At 37.7% G+C, this 25,736-nt stretch overlaps 1 protein-coding gene across 5 annotated transcripts in view; it reads right to left on the bottom strand.

Moving 5' to 3' along the window:
* Positions 1 to 25,736, bottom strand: part of stard13b (StAR-related lipid transfer (START) domain containing 13b) — a 511,429-nt gene that overhangs the window by 145,175 nt on the left and 340,518 nt on the right. The window contains exon 1 of one of the 5 annotated variants that reach the window (XM_051927185.1): positions 16,106 to 16,345. The exons of 3 other annotated variants lie outside the window; for them this stretch is intronic. The gene's annotated coding sequence lies outside the window, so the exon portion shown is untranslated. Of the gene's footprint in view, positions 1 to 16,105; positions 16,346 to 25,736 lie in introns of those variants that run through there. One more of the 5 variants, XM_028799312.2, reaches the window with a different exon arrangement.

Raw genomic sequence — 25,736 nt, 5'->3', positions numbered from 1 at the left:
CTATCTATCTATCTATCTATCTATCTATCTATCTATCTATCTATCTATCTATCTATCTATCTATCTATCTATCTATCTATCTATCTATCTATCTATCTATCTATCTATCTATCTATCTATCTATATATAAAGGCCAAATACCACTGACTCACTCATCACGAAATCTCGAAAACCATGAGGACTTGGGACTTGAAATTTGGAATGTAGGTTACCCTTGGCCCTTATGGCCCTCTCTAAGAAATGGTTTTAAAAATTTTGTGATCCAAGCTCGAAATTTCTTATAGTTTTTTAGACCCGTTTGTATGTCTGTCCGCTTTCACAAGAGAACTACTTAATGGATTTAGATCGTTTTTTTCTATAATTTGCCTGAACATTCCATTGATTTTGCGATTTTCTCATTGCGCCAAGTATCATAGTTCTCGGGGTGTAACCTTAACTCTGCTTAGTTAGCGAAAGAGAAAACTACTTTAATGGATTTAAATCTGTTTATTTTTATATAATTTGCTTGAACACTTTGGTTGATTTTGTGACTTCTCTCATTGCACCAAGAATCATAGTTTGATTCCAGGAGCGATATATTCGCGCTAATTCGAGACAGAGGCTGCGGACCAAGGGAAGGGGAAAGAGTGACATCAGGAGTAGAGAGCTGGGCGATGCCCTCCTCACTGTCCTGTTTCACTACTCCGAGGGCGAAGCATCAGGGGATGGCTATTATATAATATATAATAGACAACCAAAAGTGGACAACTGTTAACAATATGAAAAAGTCCATTGAAAATCTTAAATTCCTCGTGTCCACAATTTGAGTCAACCAGTTGTAGACTCACAATGTCCCAAACACACATTTTTTACTAAAATGTTATTAAGCTAACCACTTCTGGAAAAGGCTCATGACAATGAAAATGGAACACGTTCAGACGTGAATGAGCATTTAGATTGAAGATCTGCCTCCACCTCACTCACTGGTCAGGAATCAAGGCCAGCAGTAGTTTATTCACTGGCAAACACTGTGATTCAGATGATATCAACAAAAGGCTTTCACTGAGAGACATGTAGAACTAAAGATTAAAAGTTAAAGAAAAGCAAGTGAAAACCTTTATCAGGAAGAAAATGCCTCCTACTTGTGCTTGTCTGTGATGTTTCAAGAAACAGAAGATCAATTCGCCTATACAGTTTTCATGAGATCCTCCAGTTGTGGCTCACTGCTAGGAATAAAATTGTAACGAGGGGAGGCAGGTCTGAAATTCAAATGCTCATTTGCATCCAAGTATGCTTCATTTTCGTTCATAAGAATGTTTTCCAGAGGTGGTTTATTTAACAATATTTTAGTAAAATTAAATGTGCTTTGGATACTGTGAGCATATGACCGGACAACTTGACATGTGGATTATGCACCACAAATAACTTTAAGATTTTTTTCATTTTTTCAAGTGTTTTCTATTATCCAGAATTGGTCAAGATAGTCCTCTGTTTTCTTGGAATCTTTGTTTCCTCCATTCTACATGAAAAATGAGATTGAAAAATTTTTTTTTTTATTATTATTATTACTGTTATTAAATAATAATATTTTTTGTGTATTCCTTTAAACAAGGCGACATTTTTATATAGCAATTTGCAGTGCTGTCATGCGGCCCCCCTCCTTTCACAATACACTGTACATACTCTATTAGACTTGGCATGTTTTGATCTTAGGTTATTAAAACAGACCTTGATTTGCTTACCACCTAAATAATAGCATATAGTGTGTCACAGGCACAGTACAAACAAAATGGATGGGTAGAAATCAATACTCTGACTCCAAAAAGATTTGTTCATGTATGTCTAATCATTGCCTCATGTATGACTCAATTCTGAATTTCACATTCATGTTCGTAAACCGCCATGTCCAAGTCTTTAATTTTCCTGTGGCCTTGTTGACACAGGGCCTCAGAAATGAGCACTGCGGAGTTAAAACTCTCTGTGCACTGTACAATTTTAGTTCAAACCCCACCCTTTTAGTTCAGTGCAGTTGCTATTTTTAGAATGGAAACATGACTTTCAAAAGTTGGGAAACTCCCTTGGCAAAAGGAGGAATGATTGTTTGAACTTCATTTAGGGTATCATGGACAAGAATCAAAAACAGAAGTCATACAAGGAGCTGTATTTAGCAATTCAGAGCTGGATGTGATACTCAAGAAAATTCTTTGGCTTCAATATAAAGAACATTACAAGAAAATGAACAAATTATACCAAACAAATTAAAAACAAAGAAAGAAAATACATACAGGTACAGTATATGTTTTCCAACAACAATTTTAAAAGATTGACCCATATTTTAGATAATGTTCTATTTATTTAAAGACTGTTCAATTTATATTACATTTAATATAAAATTTTACTTACTTACAAATTTATAAAATAATTATACATCTTCAGAATTGGACAGTATGGAAGCCTGAGCTGAATTCCCAGATCAGATTGCTGTAAAAGTTTTCTCCAGTTCTGAATTACATCCCTAACACATACAATACTTAATATAAAACTTGTCCTTGTATGAGTGAGGAAGAGTGTGCTTCATTTTCATATTCATGGATATATGATCCGCCCTTCAGAATTCTTGCAGTTAATTAGTGAATCACCTACTTAAGGACACCAGCAGAAACACACTGGAATTGCATTCAAGATTGAAACCACTGAAACACTTCTTCACATAAGGAGGTGCAGTAATTCACACTAGTTACCATTAAATTTGAAACACCAACAAAAGACATTAGATGTCAAAACAATATTTATATGGCAGATTACTAATGATATATGGAGTACATGATAAAAAGTACAGCTCGGTTATACAGTACATGTAGAAGGCAAAACAAATAACTAGTGAAGGTAACTGCTGTGATGGACAGCCGGGACCCATGCCCGGCCAGGATGCCCCTTTGACACAAGATCTGGGGGAGCAGCCATGGGATTCACGGTACGTTCCCTGGAACACTTGATGGCAGCCTCCCTGGGTTGCATCGGGGCCACAATTTTGGAACACCGGAGCTCATTCCTGTTGGGCTCTGCGGCCAATGCCAGGGGGAGCTGCACGGCTTAACGAGCCCATCTGGGTGGGAGCGCAGCCACGCCCGGAAGTGCAGCTGGAAGTAGGTCAACGAGCACCTACAGCACTTCCGGGTGGGCTATAAAAGGAGCCAACAGTCACCACTACAGGCGCCAGAGTCGGGAGGACGACAACAACGACGACGATGACGACGACGACGACGACAACAACAACAACGACGCTGCCTAGGAGGAGTGCAGGATAAGAAGAGTGTGTTGGGGTGTTTTGTTTTGTTTGGTGTGTTTTTGTGGACTGTGTTATGGCTGGGGGACACGGGGAAGAAGTGGCCCCCAGATGAAGAAAATAAATATTTTTGTTTCATTTTCACCTGTGCCTCCGTTGGCAGTCTGTGTCGGGTTGGTACCAAAAGAACGCTAATTCCATACTGCTTATACATCGTCTGGCATATACAGGAAGACAGATTGGACGTCTGTTAGATGAATGACATGCCATGCAGCTTCTATATGTGCCCTTAGTTCATCACGCCGCTGGTGGTCTCTGGCACACCAGCCATTGTCTGACCATGTCCCAGAAGTGCGTAATGGTGGACAAATCTGGTGACCGTGCAGACGAGGGATGAAGTGGCACATGGTGGTCATTCATGAGCTATGGGACATTTTGAGCCATATGTGGTACGGCATTTGTAACCTCTGCAGATAAGGTACCACCTCAGCCTCCAAAACCTCTGTGATGAATCACCGCCTGGATAAAGGCAATGACAGTACATATAAGGCAGGTTGGTAGTGGAACCCAATCGTACCCTACACCTAACACCTGGTGGTGAATGAGGGGGAGAGGTTAGGACATGCAGCTAATGGCTAGCCAAACAACTTGGATGGACTGAATGGCCTCGTTGCTCTTGGAAATGCCCTTATGTTCTAATATTTGTCGTCACAAAAAATCTCTTCATTGTATGTTGTCATATGCTGTCAAGTGCATTTATTTTCATGCAAATTGACACTTCTAAAAAATCTTTACCAACAGTTGATTTTTTTTTTTTTTTTTTTTTTTTTAACTACTGCCTACCTTATTTGCTGGGAAAAAACATCACTGTATTGTCACTAAATGGTCAGTGAGATTTAAGAACCAGTATCTTTATTGAGGAAAATAAATTAAATGCTTCAAAAGGAAGTAGACACAGGATGGAAAAAAATCTAAAAATAAACCCTTTGATGAATGAATAGAAAATAGAATATGGGGAAAAAAAACCTCAAAATATGACTCTAATGGCAGTTTAATGAAAGGAATATTTGTGTTCTTCAGTCATGTTAAAAGACATCCACAGATGTTACTAAGCAAGTTGAGTTTGCCGCTGACGCTTAATCATGTGCTGGAGTCTAACAGCTGGGCCCAGAGTACTGCACATTAGCGAAGAGTACAAGAAAATAAGCTCAAAGTGATTATGGGTGTTTTCAATGACTAAGAAGTATGTCTCATAGATAATAGCAAACTGCTATGAAGTCGTCAGTTGTAGCATCAGGGTCAGCAGTCATATCACCTGCACTTCAGAAAAGGTAAGTCACCTGAAGCTAAACAGTACTTGGATATGAGGCCATCAAGGAAGATCTTGTGCTGCTTCTGGAAGACGTTTTGGTGAGGCCATCAGGGGGTGATTAGCCTGTGGTCTGTGTGTGGATCTCAATGCCCCAGTACAGTGAAGGGGACACTATGTTGTGAAAATTGGTGCATATACAAGATGTAAAACCCAAGCTCCTGACTCCCCGTGCTTACAAAAGATCCCTAGACTTCCTTCCATAAGAGCTGGGTGTTTCCCAATGTTCTAGCTAAACTGCCCACCATGGCCTTGCCCCTTCCGGCTCCTAATCATCCCCTGTCCCGTACTGGCTAACTATCTCCTTCAGCACTTCAACAGCTAATAGTTAACATGTTGTGAGTGTACTGGTGAAAGAATGGCTGATGTTGCATCATCCAAGTGTATGCTACACATTGGTGGACATGGTTCCCCACTCACTGTCTGTATAAATGTAATTATTTTTTTAGCCAGCTTGGTTCAGGGGAGGCCACATGAGCTTCAGGCAATAAACAAACTTCTTCTGACTTTTCTATAAACAGTAGCAAAGCTATACATTAATACTTCTAAACACAGCTAATAGCAAACTGCTACAACTGCTCCACAAGGGTGCATTTACAATGGTATTTTTGTAACTCCATGACTGTCACTGTTTTTAGTTTAGTGTTTTTTTTTTTAATTACCAACAGCAACAGGATCAGAAAATTGATGAATTCATGTATGAGTTCAAATCCCACTACTGACACTGTGTGACCATAAGCAAGTCACTTCACCTCCTTTTGTGTTCCAACTGGAAATAAACAAAAGAAACGTCGCCAATTGTACCTTTAAAATTTAGTAAGCTACCTTGGATCGCGGCGTCAGCCAAACATTAATATTAATAATAATATTAATATTGATAACTAGGGGGCTCTGCCCCCTGCTTGCTTTGCTCACCAACCCCTGGGCCTGCACTACGCGCTAGCCTCTTTGCACTTCTGTCACTCGTGTTTGGGGATGCGGATGTACAATTTAAACAGATTATTTTCATGGGAATTGCTACATATGCATAATAGAACTATTTTACATTACAGCGAGTATTTAACCATATTAAAAAATAGTAAAACCAATAATTTGAAAGTAAATTATGTTCCATGTTGTGTTATAGTTATTCATTGCGCTTTGAAAATAACATGCAAATACTTTTTAAACTTACACTTTTACTGTAAAACTTCAGTAAAAACATTTTTTTAAATAAAATTTTCATCAATATTGCATTGAATTTTGATTCTGTGTTTGGACATTCATCGTGACAATGCAACATATAACTGCCCATGACTGAATTTCGTTTCTTTCTCTCTATTAAATAAAACAGCTTTTTCAAATGTTTGGCTCCGAGATTTGTTAATTGTCTTTGCAAAAGCTATTCTAACGTTTTAATACAAATGACATATCAAGATCTCCTTTGTTGTCTAATGTTATCCACGGAAGATGTACTACATTACCTTTCTTGGATACATCCTTCTTTCTACAGTAATTTGTGCGTTGGAAGACCGGACGATGTTAACGATCATTGTAGATAATCTTCGGGATATTGTAAGTTGATATTTTCATCTTCCGCACAATCACCACCAACTGTTTCAGCATAGTCTATTGATACGCATTTAACCAATTTGCCGTGTAACCAATCGACATTTTTGGTGTTAATTTGTTTGACTTCATCATTTCTCTGTGCTAGGATTGCACGTGTACTCATTTATTCTGTTGACAACCCTTCAGGATGAAATTCTTCAATAAGATTGGGACATGATATGTCTTCTTTAATTGAGAACTTAAAGTGAGTAAAACGTTAAAATTTATAAGAACTGAGAGAGCAGGAACTGTGTCTGTCAAAAGCATTCACATGAATGAGAGGTGAGAGTACTGTGTGCGTGGTTGAATATGGTTGAGAGGAGGGCGTGACTTGAAAAAAATCTCATGAAAAAAGTCTCATCTCGTCCCAGGAATTTTTTATATAATAGAGAGATAATAATAATAATAATAATAATAATGATGATGATGATGATGATGGTGATGATGTTGTAGTATGGATGGATAAGCAAAAGCACACTTTATCAAAAAAATGACAGGTTTTATGAAGTGTTACAAAAAACTGTGGTTCACTTTATGGACTAAAGTAGTAAATGTAGACTGAAACAGAAAATGGGTGATGGTGCGAGAAACCTTATCAGAATTGGCCGATGTTAAGAGTGGTGTTCCACAAGGGTCAGTGCTAGGGCTATTTTTAATATATATATTATATAAATGATTTAGATAGGAATATAAGTAACAAGCTGGTTAAGTTTGCAGATGATACCAAGATAGGTGGATTAGCAGATAATTTGAAATCCAATATATCACTATAGAAGAACTTGGACAGCATACAGGCTTGGGCAGATTTGTGGCAGATGAAATTTAATGTCAGTAAATGTATTACACATAGGAAGTAAAAAAGTTAAGTTTGAATACACAATGGGCAGTCAGAAAATTGAGAGCACACCTTATGAGAAGGATTTAGGAGTCGTAGTGGACTCTAAGCTATTGATCTCCCGACAGTGTTCAGAAGCCATTAAGAAGGCTAACAGAATGTTAGGTTATATAACATGATGTTTGGAGTACAAGTCCAAGGAGGTTATGCTCAACCTTTATAACACACTGGTGAGGCCTCATCTAGAGTACTGTGTGCATTTTTGGTCTCCAGGCTACAAAAAGGACATAGCAGTGCTAGAAAAAGTCCAGAGAAGAGCGACTAGGCTGATTCCAGGTCTACAGGAGTTGAATTATGAGGAAAGATTAAAAGAGCTGAGCCTATAAAGTTTAAGCAAAAGAAGATTAAGAGGTGACATGATTGAAGTGTTTAAAATTATGAAGGGAATTAGTAAAGTGGATCGAGATTGTTATTTTAAAATGAGTTCATCAAGAACACGTGGACACAGTTAGAAACTTGTTAAGGGTACATTTCACACAAACATTAGGAAGTTTTTCTTTACACAAAGAACAAGAGACACTGGGAATAAGCTACCAAGTAGTGTGGTAGACAGTAAGACTTTAGGGACTTTCAAAACTCGACTTGATGATTTTTTGGAAGAAATAAGTGGATAAGATTGGCGAGCTTTGTTGGGCTGAATGGCCTGTTCTCGTCTAAATTGTTCTAATGTTCTAATGATTTTGGTAACTAAGTATTACAGTTTTTAGCATGGTAACAGACTCATATTTCACCCAGAGGAGGTGCTCAGAACTTTCATGATAGTCTGTATTAAGACAGACAAATTCAGAAAACAGAGAAAGGAGTCTATTATTTTAATAACATGAAGTTATTATACTTGAATACGTAAGCACTTTACATATACTTTAGTTATTTTAATATTTTTAAAGTATCACATTTAATTTTAAAGCAAAATTAAAAAAAAACTAAAATGCAGATTATAACAAAAGTAGAAGCTGCAGGCAAGAAATGCTGTATAGCAGCCAGCCATGAAAGAAGATTGTGAACAGCATGGAAGATGGAATGCAGAAAGGCAGCACTAACCTGCAAGCATTAGGAATGTATGCTCTACTAAAATCCAATGGCCTGAATGCGTGGCCACTGGCATGTACTTTTAAGGATAATGGCATAGACTGCCTCATTACTTTGGGGAAAGAGAGTGCCAATGGTGTTGTCTTTGACGCTAACAGAAGTGTGAGGCAGAGCTGGCAGCAAGAATGTAAGGAAGTGGATGAGGCAGAGGAGTGCGCAAGGAGCTGCATGAAAGATGCCAGGGCAGCAGCAACAGCAGAAGTGGTTTTGGAGGCCGGCCAGGGAATGAGACAGCCTTTTTGAATGTAGAATAAGCAATGCCTATCCCCTGCTCCCCTCCCTCCCGAGTCATTGCAGTACACGTCCATATGTCCATATTGCTCCCATAGTACACCGACCTAAAAGAATGAATTTTGTTATAATTAACTAAAGTCTTGAAATACATCTACTTCATTAAGTGAGGGATAATTCTATGAACATTAACAAGCCAAATGTTTTCTCAAAGAATGGTTGATATGAAAGGGATATAATCATATAGAAGTTGAGCTGGAGGTCTCAATGTGTATCCTGCTTTTTCCGCCTCTGGAATTCAAGCACATCCCCAAATGGTGTTATGACTGCACCCATTCTATCTTTTCAGGAAAGTGACTGATGAGCAGGATATACTCACATGTTAACAAAAAGCAGAAGTTTTTAACACATTCTAATACAATTTACTTTAGCACTTCATTAACTGAACACTCCTTTTTAGGGCAGCCCGGTTTTAAATCCTGGGCTGTTCATTGTTTGCATATTGCTCCTTTTTCCACCTGGTTTTTCACTTGCTTTCTGACTACATCACAAGAATGCTAACTAATGACTCTAAATTGGCCCTGCTTCAGTGAGTGTGGGTGTGTGTGTGAGCATGCCCTGCTATTGACCAGCATCCCACCCAATTTTGACTGCTGCCTTGTGCTTGATGATCCCGGGAAAAGGTTCTGGCCTTTTAGCTATGAACTGAATTGAGCAGATTTGATAATGAATGAATGGATGTTTAGCAGGCTGGTCATTGTCTACATTTGGCTGGCACTTGTTTCCATGTCTACAGGAGTTTTTTCAAGATACTTATGTTCAAGGACAGATGTATGTAAATTTCTTTCATTCATGTCACTTTGAATTTGTGAATTTCCCCTTGGGATTAATAAAGTGGCGGCACAGTGGCGCAGTGGGTAGCGCTGCTGCCTCGCAGTTGGGAGACCTGGGGACCCGGGTTCGCTTCCCGGGTCCTCCCTGTGTGGAGTTTGCATGTTCTCCCCGTGTCTGCGTGGGTTTCCTCCGGGCGCTCCGGTTTCCTCCCACAGTCCAAAGACATGCAGGTTAGGTGGATTGGCGATTCTAAATTGGCCCTAGTGTGTGCTTGGTGTGTTTGTGTGTGTGTCCTGTGGTGGGTTGGCACCCTGCCCAGGATTGGTTCCTGCCTTGTGCCCTGTGTTGGCTGGGATTGGCTCCAGCAGACCCCCGTGACCCTGTGCTTGGATTCAGCGGGTTGGATAATGGATGGATGGATGGATGGATGAATAAAGTATGAATCTATCTATCTTGATGAAGTATGACTGACCAGCTATTCAAGAGTTTGCTCTAATTGCAAGCAGATTTAAAATGATGAGATATGAGGACTTAATTTGCTAATGGCGAAACTCATAACTGATAAAATTGGTCAAATAATTTCATGATATTATAATAAAACGATTTGATGATTAGCATTCAAATAACCAAATAATCCTTTATTGTATGCAAGATTTCTTATTGTGAGTATTAAGGGTGTTTAACATCAGTATTTAGCAAATGCTTGGAAAATGCCAAAAAGCTCCCATTCATGTCACCAAGTAATTCTGGCATCATTTGAAAGTTAAATCATCATAAATAACTCAAAACCTGTAGACTGAGATTTATTCCACTAGCAGCATGAAGCACCAAATATGAAAAATCCTCTGAAATTATTAGGAGGCGTCTGATAATCTGCACCAATTGACCAGTACATGACCATGATGTGATATTATCCATCCATTTTTCAATATTTAGTTTAGAGTCAATGAGAGTCTGTATAAAATTAAGCAGAAATCCAGAACCTTACCCTGGATAAGATGCCATTGGATGCACTGGCGACATACCAATTCAGAGTTGCTAATTAAACTAACGTGCATATCTTTAATGCGGACTTAAAGATGTTTTACTAGACGCCTATGAAGATGAACAGGCTTAAAGAAGGAGAATTTACACTACAGTGTAATTTAAAGTCAAGAGAAAAAAAAGTCTAATTAGACAATGTGCTTAATTAGTCAAAAATAGCCTCTGGTTAAGGGTTGGTTAGATTGAGCCTCTAGACAGAGATAACCTCATTTAAGAATGACAGGCATGGAACTCGGGGCCTTAAGGGATGCATTCTCTTCATAACTTTATCCCAGTGTAATTGTGCCTAGCATATTCAGCTATTTCATTAGTTTGTTTGGATTTTTTTTTTTACTTCTCCCTTTACTTTAAGCATTGGCAACTATATTGAATAAATATCAAATATACAGCAAAACGAAAAGTCCTCTAATAAGTCAAAAATGTATATACAGGGAAACTGGATTGTGTGGCTGGGGCACAACTGGAGACTTTCATAAAACTCACCAGAAGCTGATACTTTGAATACATTTTTTTCAGAAGAGCAATTATCCATTATGGTCATGTCAAAATATCTAGATATGCAAGCTATAAATTAGTTTACCTTATTTTGATGTTGCTTTGAAATGCTATGGGAGGTTTTGGAGGCACCATTTGTATACATTACCCCTTCCTATTTTGCTCTTTTCCTATGCTTTTACAATTGGAGTTTGGAGAGAAACTTGATGGTCAACAAGGCCACTCTTGTCATGTTCAACTCATACAATAAAAAACTGAAGCTCGCAATTTCTTCATGAAAATGAACTACACAGGGAACGTGATAGCTGAATACAGGACTGATTCAAATACACTATATAAATTCTGTCTTTATTTTTTGAATATAATGGGATGACAGCTCCTCTCACTTCTCCAAGTGGCAGATGAAGGAAGATTTGGAAATGGGATAGCCGTTGAATAATCACAATAAGCAGCTATGGACCAAAGACCAGTTGTCCTGAAAGAATGGGGCCCTTGTCATTGGGATAATCATCCTCATAGGGGATGAATGATTCAGAGACAATACTCGCGTCATGAAAATGGTTGGTCTAACTGGATACAGAGACTAGAAATATCTGAAATAAAAAAGAAAAGGAGTGAAATGATAAATCCAGATATACTCTCAAATTTTTGTGATCTCCAAGTAGAGTGGTGGCAGTAGTGGGAATAACCGTAAGCAATGAGATGAAAAAGAAGATTGGAACCAAAAATAATGAATATGAACATCTATTGGAGAAAACAGGACTAATACAAGTTAACTAACCCTAACCCTAATGATGCAGATCTGCAACAGCCGTTAAAAAATGCAATCCAGTGCCCAGCACATAATAGTAATAGAAAACTGGAATGACAATATTGGTAACCAGAAAGGACTGAGACATGGAACAATGAGAAAACACGGCTTGGAAGGAGTGGTGAATTAGAATGGGCAAAGAATGTTAGACTGGTGTAGCTAATCAGATACTAATAGGAAACATGTGGTCCAATCACAAAACAATTCACAAAACGTATGAAGCAGAAGAACTGTACCATAATAGAATGACAGATTACATTACTTATACAAGAAGTAAGAAGTATTCAGTGTACAATGTCAAAGCAAGCAGGTGACTAAAGTTTAAACCGGTTAAAGATCAAACAAGAAAAAGTTAAAAATTAAATTACAGTCAATGTACGTAAATGTGCAGCAGTTTTATAAAACTGACATTTGAAATATCTTTTGTGTTTTGTAAAGTTATGTCACTTTACTAAGACCTGGGATGAAAGGAGACACTGTAACTAACAGTATCATCTCTTTCTGTTTCCCTAGCAAAGAGAAGATGCACAGTAAGGGCAACTGATCTTGCCACTTTCGGTCAGAGGACCACATATTCCATTGTCATTCCTGGAAGGTGGTGTCTCATTTAGACAAACACTCAGATGGAGACAGAGCTCTACTCCCAACCGGATACCATGAATAAGATGTCATAGCAACCCAATATTTCTATGTGTCTGCACTAGTGCTACTTTGTTGTGCTTCATTTTGTTGATTAAACAGGGCAACCCAGTTGGTGCTCCAACATTTATTTTGGATCCCATGTCATACCGCACATGACCAAACCTTTCACATTTCTAAGCTGAAACATACCATTTAGGTTGTTTGTATGGCTTGTGAACAAACAAAGCACACTATATGCAGTGGAAAATCCATCAAAGACAATACTGGGGTTAAAACCAATGCAAAAGACATGGAAGTGTTCAAAATGTAGAGCAGTTGTATAAAAATGTGACACCTGAAAACTTTTTTTTATAAAATTAGGTAAATTTATGAAAAGCAGATGGTGCTTTTACTGATGCCAAACACAAAAAGACATTTTGACAGTTAAAGATGAATTACTGTATGTACACATTGCATGTTTCATGAAAATATACTTCAGTCTGAGCTTATCTAATAAGAAGGTGGCTGCGTAAGAAAACAGAATTGAATATAACCAATGACACTGGTGCGCCATCCAGGTTTTGTTCCTGTCTTGCATCCTTTAACCCTGAACTGGAAAATGTGTTAGAAAATTTAAGGGTAGTCAATGAGCCACATATATGTACAGTATAAATTATTTAACTTTTTGATATCTCAAATCAACTTTATAATATTAAGAGAAAATTTCAACTGAAATTTTGAAGAACAAACTTGTGGTATGGAATTTTATGCTCTTCTGACCAAATGGTCTGGAATATTATTTTTGTTTTCCAAATGCAACACCTAGTCCGAATCACAGAAGGGTAGCAAACATAGCAGTATCTTCAAACGACTCTCATCTACACATATTTGGTAGCCTCTTAATCCAGTGCAAGTTCACAGAGAGCTGGGACTATTTTGGCAAAAGTAAATCATTCTCAGCATCACACCAATGCATTGTAAGATGCCAAACCTTATTTTGAGATGACTAAAATATATTCTGAGAAGAGAGAAATACAGTGCCAGTAAAGATCACTTCAGCTTGACATTGTCATTTTTCTTGATCCATGTATCCCCTTTCTTTCCTCTGAACTACATTTATTGTCCTAGTATGGCTGTGACAGAAAGCGCCTCTAATTACTCAGTCGGGAACTCAAACTCTTGTGTTTTCTCTGACTAGGCAGCTTTAATTGCCAAGCTTGCATTCCAGCCCTTGAATGACAAACTAACAACATTCTCAAACCTGCTTAATCCAGTTTAGGGTCACAGGAGACCAGACCCTATAGCAGGAGCATCAGGATTCTTAATTTCACGATGAGCTTCTGATTACTGTTGAAATATGAAATATCCTTCTAAGAAAAAGGTTCCATTTGAAAGAATGCTTTACAGGACTAGGTAGCTAAGTTAATATGACTTTTGCACTAAATTACTAACAAAAGGTAGGGAAAATCCTTCAAGGTAACTACTTCTACATTGTGGAATGTTCTGCTGAATATTCGGGTAGCTTAAACAATTAGCCACATGAGGTTCTCACCTGACCATAAAGCCAAGATTGCAGAAAATACAATTAATGTAAATATTTCACAGAATGTTACAATGTTAACTATTAACTTTTGAATTACGTATATACAATACTGCATAGTTTACCTAAGTAAATGTAAATATCTGGATATATTACAATGTCCATAAAGGGTAGCATGGTAGCGGAGTGGTTAGTAATGCCAACATTTCACAGTTTGAGTGTCCTGAGATTAAATCCAGGGCATGGTCACAGTCTGTGTGAAGTTTGCCTTTGCCCCATTGTCCTTGTGGATGCTCCTGTTTTTCTTTCACATTGCAGTATAGTTTACTTGGCAATTATAAATTAGCACTGTGTGGTTAGTGTCAGTGTCCCTAGGCTGGTGTCCTGTCTACGGTTAGTTATGCTAGCTTGTGTCTAAATCTGTCTGCCCAAGAACCCTGAATTGGATTAAGCTGGTTTGAAAATGTTCCTGTTACTTTTAAAACTAATTAAATAAATTAATTTCATCGAAGAGCAAGGGGTAGTTACTTAAATTATGTGAGACATGCAAAAAATGTAAACCATGAAATACTGTAAATTACTGCAAACACCTTCTGCCCCTAGGTCAAAGGTTCTGCCATGCATATCCATTATCCACAGAATGTCATTTCCTAGGGAAAGAGCTGACAACTAAGTGATGCCTGGTTGTCTCCACACATACCTCAGTGCAAGACACATGACAGCCCGCATGGAGTTTGCTAAAAGACACCTGAAGGACTCAGATGTTGAGAAATAAGATTCTCTGGTCTGATGAGACCAAGATAGAACTTTTTGGCCTTAATTCTAAGCGGTATGTGTGGAGACAACCAGGCACTGCTCATCACTTGTCCAATACAGTCCCCACAGTGAAGCATGGCGGTGGCAGCATCATGCTGTGGGGGTGTTTTTCAGCTGCAGGGACAGGACGACTGGTTGCAATCGAGGGAAAGATGAATGCGGCCAAGTACAGGGATATCCTGGACAAAAACCTTCTCCAGAGTGCTAAGGACCTCAGACTGGGCAGAAGGTTTACCTTCCAACAAGACAATGACCCTAAGCACACAGCTAAAATAACGAAGGAGTGGCTTCACAACAACTCTGTGACTGTTCTTGAATGGCCCAGCCAGAGCCCGGACTTAAACACAATTGAGCATCTCTGGAGAGACCTAAAAATGGCTGTCTACCAACGTTTACCATCCAACCTGACAGAACTGGAGAGGATCTGCAAGGAGGAATGGCAGAGGATCCCAAATCCAGGTGTGAAAAACTTGTTGCATCTTTCCCAAGAAGACTCATGGCTGTATTAGCTCAAAAGGGTGCTTCTACTAAATACTGAGCAAAGGGTTTGAATACTTAGGACCATGTGATATTTCAGTTTTTCTTTTTTAATTAATCTGCAACAATTTCAAAAATTCTTTTTTTTGTCTGTCAATATGGGGTGCTGTGTGTACATTAATGAGGGAAAAAATTAATTTAAATGATTTTAGCAAATGGCTGCAATATGACAAAGAGTGAAAAATTGAAGGGGGTCTGAATACTTTCCGTACCCACTGTATATATATATATTATTATTATATATAATTATACACACACACACACACACACACTAGGGGGTTCCCCCCTGCACGCTTCGATCGCCAACCCCGTCGGCTGGCATTATGTGCATACCACTTCGCGTCTCCACCTCTCTCGTTGTGAAGAGGGGGGCTGAACACACCCCAAAGAGACGGGTCGCTCCTCCAAACCCACTCTTAAACGGTGATAAAATGGGTAACAAATACAGTTTTTTTTAACCTCCTCTTTGCTTGATCAGCTGCTGGATTGCTGCTGCTGCTGCCGTGCCATGCGATCTGCATCTTACATTTAAAAGCCTGTACGGCAGCTGCCTACTTTTTGTCTTATTTACGGCCCCAGCTGTGGTTAAATCTTTTGTGAGTTCATGATATTTTTTAGTTTATAATTTAAAAACGGAATAAGAATCTGAAAATCCAACAACATCACATTAAAGTTCAATAAATTCTGAAAAGAATGATACGAAACACATATATAGGTTTTAAAATAAGCCGATTTAAAGCGTGACAAAAAATGTGACATGAAATCGTTGCACAAAATTGTTGCACTTTTAGGCTTAGGATTTTTATATATGAAAATCTTAATGAAAAGATACCTGTAAACAGTGTAACATATTCTGATACCATACATTGCCTTGTATAAAGGCATCAACCAAAAATTTTAAAATAATAATACTGCAGATTGTCATTTTAGTCATAAGCTTCATATTTTCAACAAGTTCCACAACTCACAATATATGTAAAATAAATTCACAGCAATCACCATATTTCTTCCCATTATCCACAAAACTCTGTGATGCTGTCTTGGAAGGACTGGAATGATGCTGCTGCTGCCTCTTACTTACAGAGAATTAGGATCCATTCACAGCCTAGTCACTGTCTGTCTGACGTTCTTACATTTTCCTTAGGTTCATATAATTTTCCAGATACTCCAATATTCTCCTAGTTCCTCTCACATCCCAAAGATGTGCAGGTTAAATTAACTGTCGGTGGTTAAGTACTGGACAATAATAAAACTGAGCTGAAATGGCCTTAGGTAAAAGCAAAGGCAATAGTAAACAGGAGGTGTAGCAATGCATTTGGTCGACTGTGAAGAAACGACTTTACAACAACTTATTTCATCATTTTGAAGCCATGTCATGAAAACAGAAACTTTACTGAGAGGATGAAAAGTTTGTTCCTGACAGTAACCGGCTTGACTATATACTATTTTTTTTAATCCTGCACAAGCCTATTTAAACTGTGTCCTCAACTTTTCTAAATTCTGGCTGGTGGTCTAACCACTAAATAGGGTGGCACAAGGCTGCAAGTTAAATACAATAAACTCAACTGAATTTGTGATCCTGAGGAGATTACTTAACATCAGACATACAATAAGAAATTGTACAATATTTGCAAAGCACCTTGGAGTTGTGTCTATAAAAGAAAGATCAACTGAAAATCAAGTTTATTTAAAGTCAATACTGTCATTATAACAAAAACGAGTTTAAATTTCAACGAAACCTCAAGTAAACCTTTAACCATTTGATTTTATAGTTTTAATTCAATTTGCAAATTACAGTGTTAGTATTTTTTACATTTTGTTTCCACAACCAGCACACAGACTTGCAAAGGGTAACACAGTGAGTTAATGGTGCTTGAGATGTACAAGGCTATGCCTTCAGTCCTTTACCACACTGGGCTGGCCCATACGATCTCCCTAATGTGGATTTCTATTTACCCGCTCCAATAATGGGGATTGGGACAAAGAATTACACCATTCGAAACTTTAATAACATAATTGGCATATTCCACAGATTATCAATGCTATGGAGTGCCAACATCAAAAACACATGCTCTAGGTTTCCTCATAAATTGCCAGTGCCACAGGTCAGTTCCACATTTGTAAGATCACAAAACAATTACATACGCAATTGCATAGAATTTCGTGCAATAGTCCAGTTTTGTAGTCATATCTCCTTTGCGATTGTTTACACTGCCTTCATCTAGCCACCATCTTCTCTGAAAATTGGTCATTACCAAAACAAGCACAAAGTGTCTGCTACCCTTCTCTTACATACAGTCCATCTAAGGGCATTTACCCCAGACCAACTTAATACACCAATTTACTTGAAACATGGAATTTATTTATCCCATCTATTAAAGACACTAATTTTGTTCAGTAAGAAAAGAAAGTGCAAGCTATAATATAATCATTATAACGTTAAGGTACATACTGCATATGCTCGGTACATACAATACAGTGAACTACCCATTCTTAACAAAAGAAGTACCGGGACACAGGCTTAAGACCTTAAGCGATTCTTCGACTGCCATCCTTATTACTTGAGTTTGAAGAAAATGTCAACTTTATAGCCTTCCAAACACTGACATTATGATAATGATCTCAGCTTTCTCACAGCATAAACAGTATATATCAGCATCTATATGTATTCCTGGTAATATTGATTTTTGATTAGAAGGTAGTAAACATACGTTTTGCTTAAATCAAACAGCAGTTAAAAAACATCCACTTAATTTTTAAGTAATTTGCATGGTACGACACACAAATAAATAGGCATAATACATATTTGATCATTCCTTATAGCACTTTGTAAAATATTAATGACACCATTGCTTAAACAATTATTGAGTTTAACTTAAAGAGTCAGCTTCTACACTCTGGGCAGATGTCCAATATTTACGTTTAAGCCTCGGCGTCTGCCAGTATTTAACATATTTAACTAGTAATTACTTTGATTGAAGGACAGATCTCTTGCAAAAATTCTGAACCTGCTTAAAGTATTCCATAATAGTATCGCAAGGAGAACTGCAGCCTGGTATGGCAACAATCAAACCTATACCATACACCTAAATTCACTCACACTGGGACAATTCAGAGTAAGCCTGACATGAAAATCTTTAGAATGTATGAAGCAAATGAAGTTCTCTTTACATGGGTAAAGAAATCCACATACAGTGATAAGTCTAGAATTTATGCCCAGAATGCTGAAGCTGCGAGGCAGCAGGGCTTGCCTTTTTGTATTTGTGCATATTTAAACAAATATTATTTATTAGTATGAAGGTTAACTTTTATAGTACAGTCACAGCATTTTATAAATATATAATTTACTCAGTGCTCATTTACCTATACCTGCTCCATGTACTGTAGTCTGGAACGAGATAGAGATAGAGATAGAGAGAGATAGAGAGATAGATAGGATAGTGTCAAGCATGCACATCTGGGGACCACCTTCCTGGTTCTGGTAAGGTAAGCAGTTCCACTCCGGGATGAGAGGGGGCACTGACGTTAACATTGTCTTTACCTTCTTCATCCTTGCAGCCAAAAAAAAAAAAAAAACACCCAAGAAGGATGACTGACCCTGCCCTACTGTCCAGAGAGGCAGACGGACAAGATGAATGCCCTAATGCAGTGACAGGGACATTGTGCTGTTAAAATGACACCATTCTTCAGATGAGACATAAAACTGCGGTCCTGACTCTCTGTGGACATAAAAGATCCCTGGGCGCCCTTCATAAAGAGCAGTGTGTATCCCGATGTCCAAGCTAAATTGCCCACCACAGTCTAACCTTGTTGGCTCGCTAATCATCCCCTGTCTGTAACTGGCTAACTGTCTCTCACCCCTTCACCATCTAACAGCTAACATGTGGTGAGCATACTGGTGCAAAATGACTACCATTGTATCATCCAGATAGATGTTGTACATTGGTGGTGGTCGAAGTGGCTCCCCACTCACTATGTAAAGCACTCTGAGTAGTAAGAAAAGCACTTTATAAATGTAAGGAATTATTATGATGATAATGATGATTATTATCATTATTATTACTATTATTAATATTAGAATGTCTTCACATTATGTTCATTTTTGTAGTACTTAAAAATATATATGAAAATTAAAAATACTACTGGCATTCCAAGGCTGCTTCCAGTTTTGTACACCTAATGCAACATTGCAAAACTTAAAATTAAGTTGACAAATTTAGGAAATAAATGAATATGTATATGTCACCAGGCTTAAGGTGAATATATATTAGCCTTTCAAATAAATATACACACCTAGAGAGCAGTAAAAAGCCCAGTAGGTTAATGGGGGTGTCACCTTAGGGCTACCAGGGCAAGTAGCACAAAATGAGGTTAATATATACAGTGTTCAATTTATTAATATGGCATCTTTAGCTTCTTCACTTTTGCACATCTATACAATACACTCATTTCTCAAATGTGTTTTCTTTTACTTTAATCAAATGATTAAACTTTTGATATACTCTGTTTTTAAGGTGCAGTAAGTGGAATTACATTTAGACTGTTTACACATTATTTGCAATCATAACTTGAAAGTCATAGTGGCACTAGTAGAAATATACTTTATTCTCAAAATGTTTTACTGATACATTTAAATCATGTTTCCTCATTTAGATAAAGTTTAAAAAGTTCATATTACAAAAAAAAAAAAAAAAAAAAAAAAAAAAACAAACTTGATTAACACCACCATGTTGACACTGCTACAGATAGGCACAAATTAATCAGCGCTTAAAATAAGAACATGGAATTTAACGTGTTACAACAAAGGCTTTAGGGCACAGCTTTGATTAAGCTCGCTGTTAAAAATGCTGACACTACTGAATCTTGTGAGATAACTTTTTTCTTGACTCTCCATTAGCAATATGTTTAAAGCTCTATCTGCTATAGTGTCTTTCATATCTATCTATCTATCTATAAATCTCTTTCCTATCTATTTAATATATTCCATATACATGTATACAGCACCAGTTTATATCTATTCATCACCTTGCATATTTGTTTTTTTTTTTATATAGTGTTTTTCATATCTCCCTATTTTTCTTTCTTCCTGTCAGTCTTTTGATGATCTAAACGCTCATTTTCAGTATACACTATTCATTTGTGCTGAACCTCTACAAGATAAGAGAAAAAGAGTCAATAAACAGTGACCCTGTGATAAAAATAGCAGGATTTTGTACACTAGTGAAGAATGCATACTGACTGACAGTTCCTTTTTCATTAAATGGTAGAAGAAAAACAACTGGATTTAGAAGAAAAGATACCACTGTTTTATTGAAGAACTGCAAATACTTAAACTGGAAACAGACACCCAATACTTCCATAATAATGAACAGAAAACCTTGAGCATGTGCACGTAATTCCCCACTTGTTTAATCATTTAACCTAACAGTGAGTCACACAATTTTCTCTCTGGATGGGGATCATGTCAGCTTTTTGGAAGCACACAAGCTATACAGGGATATTTGTATATCTCTTTGAGGCTAGCATTTGAATTCATTCACACAGCAGACACATAATTTTGGGTACATGCAGTGTTATGACTATTAATAGGTCTAACAGCTGAAATTTTAAAATACACTTAGGGTGTACAGTTTGCTATTTTTAAATAAAAGACAGAAATATTCAAACAGTAAGCACAGGAACAATATAGAAATATGTAAGACACCATTCCCTAATCTGCTGTCACCCTTGATTCAAATCCTAGGGCCAGTCACTGTCTGTGTGATGTCTGAATGCCTTCTTTGTGTCTATGTATGTTTTTTTCCTTATATATTTAAAAGTGGCACAGATTAGAATGGCAAATAGTTCTAAATTAGAGTGAAAAATGTCATGAACTGGACTTGTGCCCCCTGCATGGTTAGCTTTTGCTCTGTATCCATAACTGCCAAAACAGACTCTGAAGTGAACTGGACAGACAAACAGTTCTTCAAATCACATAAAATAAAAATTATTCTAAAATATGTTCATGGTGAACAATTCACTATTGATCAATGCATTGTGGGGAAGTACTCAAATAGTAACCAAAAAGCAATATACAAAATATGTTATGGAGTGAATTCCCAATCTACTGACTCACAAGTACATAGTTCTGGATTGAAATTCCAACCAGGTCCTAGTCTATATGGAGTTTGCAGCTTCTCCTCGTATCTGCAGGGACTTCTCTCTGGCTATTGTGGTTTTTCTCCCACATACCAGGATAGGATCCTTCTCCGCATCTCTAACCTTAGATTAACATATTTTAGAATATGTGTAGCTACTTGGAAAACCGTAACCATGGACTGATGAGGTATACATGACTGCTCAGGTTTAGTTATGGTGTAATAAGAGGACTGCTATGTCATTCTTTGAAGATCTAGTCGAGTTGTAGAAATTCAAAGGCACTGATAAAATTTATCAACATAAATTCTTTCATTAAATCATGAAGTACATACTCGAGGATCCCTTCAGGAAACTAACTAACTGAATATAAGATGAAAACCACGAAATACTTTTTCACACACAGAGTTGTGATAAGCTGGAAAAACTACAAACTGATGTAGTAGAAATTCAAATGGAAAATTTTACTTTTAAAATGTATCTGAATGAGATACCTGACCAGCTGAGCTATTAGCAAACCAAATGATTTGAGCTATTGAAATTTCTTATGTTCTTAGGTACAACTCTCAAACAGGTAGCATTCACAAATCTGTGTATTTTTGTTTGGTATAATTTGCCAGTACCACATTAATGCCATCTATATAAAAGGTTTGTTCATTACCATAACCCATTAATCCAGTTCAGGGGTATCAGGGTCCAAACTTCAGGGACTACTTTTAATTGGTCAAGTGTGTGTGGAAGCGTGGTCTGGTTTCTGCCTTTCACCTCCCAGGATGCTCTTCAGGAACTTGTGAATAATTGGGTTGGCAAGATAAATGAATAAATGTAAATAGAATAAAATTCAGTTACCCTTTTGTTAACCTGCCTGCATTCCTAACTCTTTGCAAGCCATATTACAGATCTCTAGTTCAAATAAAGAGGTAAACGTCCACTTATGTAAGATGGTAATTTGGTGAATTAGCTATTGGTTTAAATTCAATGCCATGTCACTGTCTGTGTGAAGTCTGTACCCTGTCCCCATGTCGGTTTGTGTGGATTATTTTTAGGATTATCGGCACTTTGAATTGGCCCCAGTGTGGGTGTGTGCTTTTGTGTGCACCGAACTGGACTGGTGTCTTTTCTAAAATAGCTCCCTGCCTTGCTGCCTGGATTTTCCTGGCTCCTGCCGACCCTGAACTGGATTAAGCAGGTTTGGGATTTTAAGTAGGTATGCATGCAAGTCCACCCATTCATTTTCTAAAACAATTTTGTTCAACTATAGGGTGTAGGGAGCAGGGGCCTCTCCAAGCAGCATCAGATGTAAAGCAGAATACAACCCTCCAGTTCAATAGCCAAGCAACTGTTAACTGGTGGTGATAAGGAATATAACCTTTCCATTAAAAAGAAAAAAATGGAAAAAAAATATAATGGAAAGTGCTACAATTGAGATAACACTAGCTGGGGGAAGGTTCTGAGAGGACTGAACATGGGTCAATATCTTTCTATGAGCTATGAAATACTTAAAACCTGTTCAGACAGTAAGTGGCATAAAAGGAAAAAAAATGTGTCTGACAGAAGAAGAAGAAGAAAATATTCATTACAAGAGCTGACGCGCCTCTGATGAATAAATGACGTTTGTGTCTTGCTACTGTATCGGTTTCCTGCACCCGCTCTTGGATTGGTTACTTAACCTCTCATTATGATGTTCAGACATGTTGGTGAAATTTAAATTACTAAGAAGAGCAAACTTGTTTAAATTATAAGGTTGTAATATTAGAGAACCGTAACAGGCAACACTTATACAGAATATAAAGATTTCACTTTCCACACTAAACGTGTGCTGTAACTCAGGTGCTGCAGTGGCGTCAGTTCTTAATTTCTTAATCGCAGGTTGATTTTAGCCTCTAAACAAATTCTTTGCTTGGTTGGTATTCTTCTTTAAAACGAGTTTCTGCATTGATACCTATCAACAGCAGCAGTGTAACTTACTTCAACCTATGAAAGAGGTACATTTTAACTGGCATTTTAAATGGCAAGGATTAGCTAATTATTTTTAGTATAAAGAAACCAATCACCTTTGGGGAGATTTAGGCGATAAATTGAGTGGACAGTTTCTGGTGGAGGTGAGAATGGCAGTGTGTCAAAGTAACCATTTACGCCATGGGAGGCTTATCAACATCATAAATTCTGTATTGTAAAATGCTGTGAGGCGACACAAACCTGTGACCACCTATCATGCATTACTGCCCACCTAATCCAATTCAGGGATACAGGTAGACAGAGCTCATTCTGGCACACACGTGCACTATCAGTAACACCATTCAGCTAAAGGCCATGTCACATATAGACGACTTTTCTAGTGATTATCATTAGTAGCCTTCATTGACACAATCTTAGTGAGTCAGAAACAGTCAGAGCCAGTCAACATCATGTGCCCGTGAAAGCCAATCATGTTGAATAACACATCCAATAACTTTGACCAACTAATCTATGACTCGCCAAGCAATATCAAATAGTTTTGATTTTGCCTTTAGTCGCTGGGATGGGTTGTGTGTGCATGAGAGCTGACAAGCAATGAATGCTCATCTGGAAGTACAATGCATACAGTATAATGAAGAGAAGAGGATTAATTAATGTGACCGTGAGAGTTTTGGACCACACAAATAGAAAAGAAGCTTGTCTTTAGGATGTCTCAAGTTTTAAGTACAAAGACAGAGCAAAGTAAAAAGAGGATGCAGATTGTGGCTGAACTCTCCATAACTGTTAACCATGTGTAGCAGTGGCTCTGTCAGGCAGCATGTCAATGGCTATCAGAAAAAAAACTGTGCTGAAAAGTTAGCATGCAGTCACTAAATTTGATATGCCCAGCGATTTTCAATCATGTAAACAGACACGGTCAAGCGATGAAATCAGCAACTGCAGTTGGCAAATCTGACTTACCCCATGACTAGGGGTCACATAATGTGACGTCAGCTTTACACACACTATTGCTCAGCTAAAAAAAAAAAAAATAGTAAACGCCAGCAGGCACTTAGGGAACAGAAACAATTTTTATTCTAATGCAAGCACTGGCCAGGAGACAGGAGACAAGCTTTAGGGTGAAATGTATGTTAATTGTAAGGCACATATATAATTATATAATAATCAAACATGCAAAATTCCTTAGAGTTAAAAAATGATATTACTTCAGAAACTTATTCATTCACTGATCCATTTTCTAACCCTAAAAGAAGAGGTCTGGGGCATATGCCAGGAACAATAGGCAAAGGGCAAGAACTGACTCTTAAGGAAACTTTAGTGAATTAGAGTGCACACAGTTAAACCAAGTCAGTTTAATGACAATATAAATATAAATGAACATATCTGGACCCCAAGTCTCTGGAGCTGGCATGCAGAAGCACTAGCTGAGGCAGCTACTGCTAAAACGGCTGGTACCGATGAAAACAAGTAGGAATGGCAAAAGCCCAATGCCTAGAATGCTGACCACTAGAACTGGCAGCAGCTAAATGCCAAGTACACAATACCAGTTTGTTTCAAAGTGTCCACATTAATTCCTTTCTAGCCATCATGTGGAAAATCTTGTAAGTAAGCATTTATTGCCCCAGCAAAGTCAGATGTGTTTTTAAACATTTTCTTTTTTAGTTAATTTTATATTTATATTTATAAATATTTTATATTTATACAAACATGTGATACAATGCTTAGTGATTCTGCCAAACAGCTGTACTTTGGGTTCAATTCTCTTTCCTGCTCTAGCACAGTTTAAGATGCGCCTTTTATAACCTTAACTCTATGCAGACAGGTGACATAATGGTTAGTGGTGCTTCTTTGCATCAGTGTCCGTGGTTAAATCTCAGCCCAGGCGCATTCTGAGGAGACATGGTATGTTCAACCTGTGTTTATGTAGGTCTCTTTCTACATCTCAAAGGATATGTAACCATTAACTAAAAATTAGACCACGTGAATGTGTGTGTGTGTCCTGCAATGGAATGGTGCCACATCAGAGTCCAGTGTGGTCTGGATAAGCATCAGCAACATGTGACTCTGAACTGGATACATGGGTTGGAAAAAGGATGGATGTATGCAAACAAGGAGAATTTAGCATTTAATGCTGCACTCAAACTCCACCCTCCCAGTTACGCATTAAAATGTTTACTATTAACGATATGTGATGTTTAAACTTGTATGTACACGTTATTGAGACTCACTTAATCAAAGCCACTGTTCTACGTAACAACTTTTATTGAGAGGTTTCAAAGTAGAGAAGAACTTGACAAAGTGAACAGGAACACAACAAAGCATTAAGTTTCCATGGTAACGAGCAAGTGAACATTAAAGGGGTAAAAAGAAAACGTCGCTGAGTTGCAGAGCTCCAACTTTATTATTCAGGTGCAGTGCCTGATACGTGAACATGTGGAATGCAGTCTGCTCCTGTGGCGTTTGGAAAGGACTTTGCTCTGCTTTTTGTATACAAAAAACTCAACC

This window comes from Erpetoichthys calabaricus, chromosome 4 (assembly GCF_900747795.2).
Source record: "Erpetoichthys calabaricus chromosome 4, fErpCal1.3, whole genome shotgun sequence".
Classification (NCBI taxonomy): Eukaryota; Metazoa; Chordata; class Cladistia; order Polypteriformes; family Polypteridae; genus Erpetoichthys; species Erpetoichthys calabaricus.
This window is presented reverse-complemented; position numbering and strand designations above follow the sequence as displayed.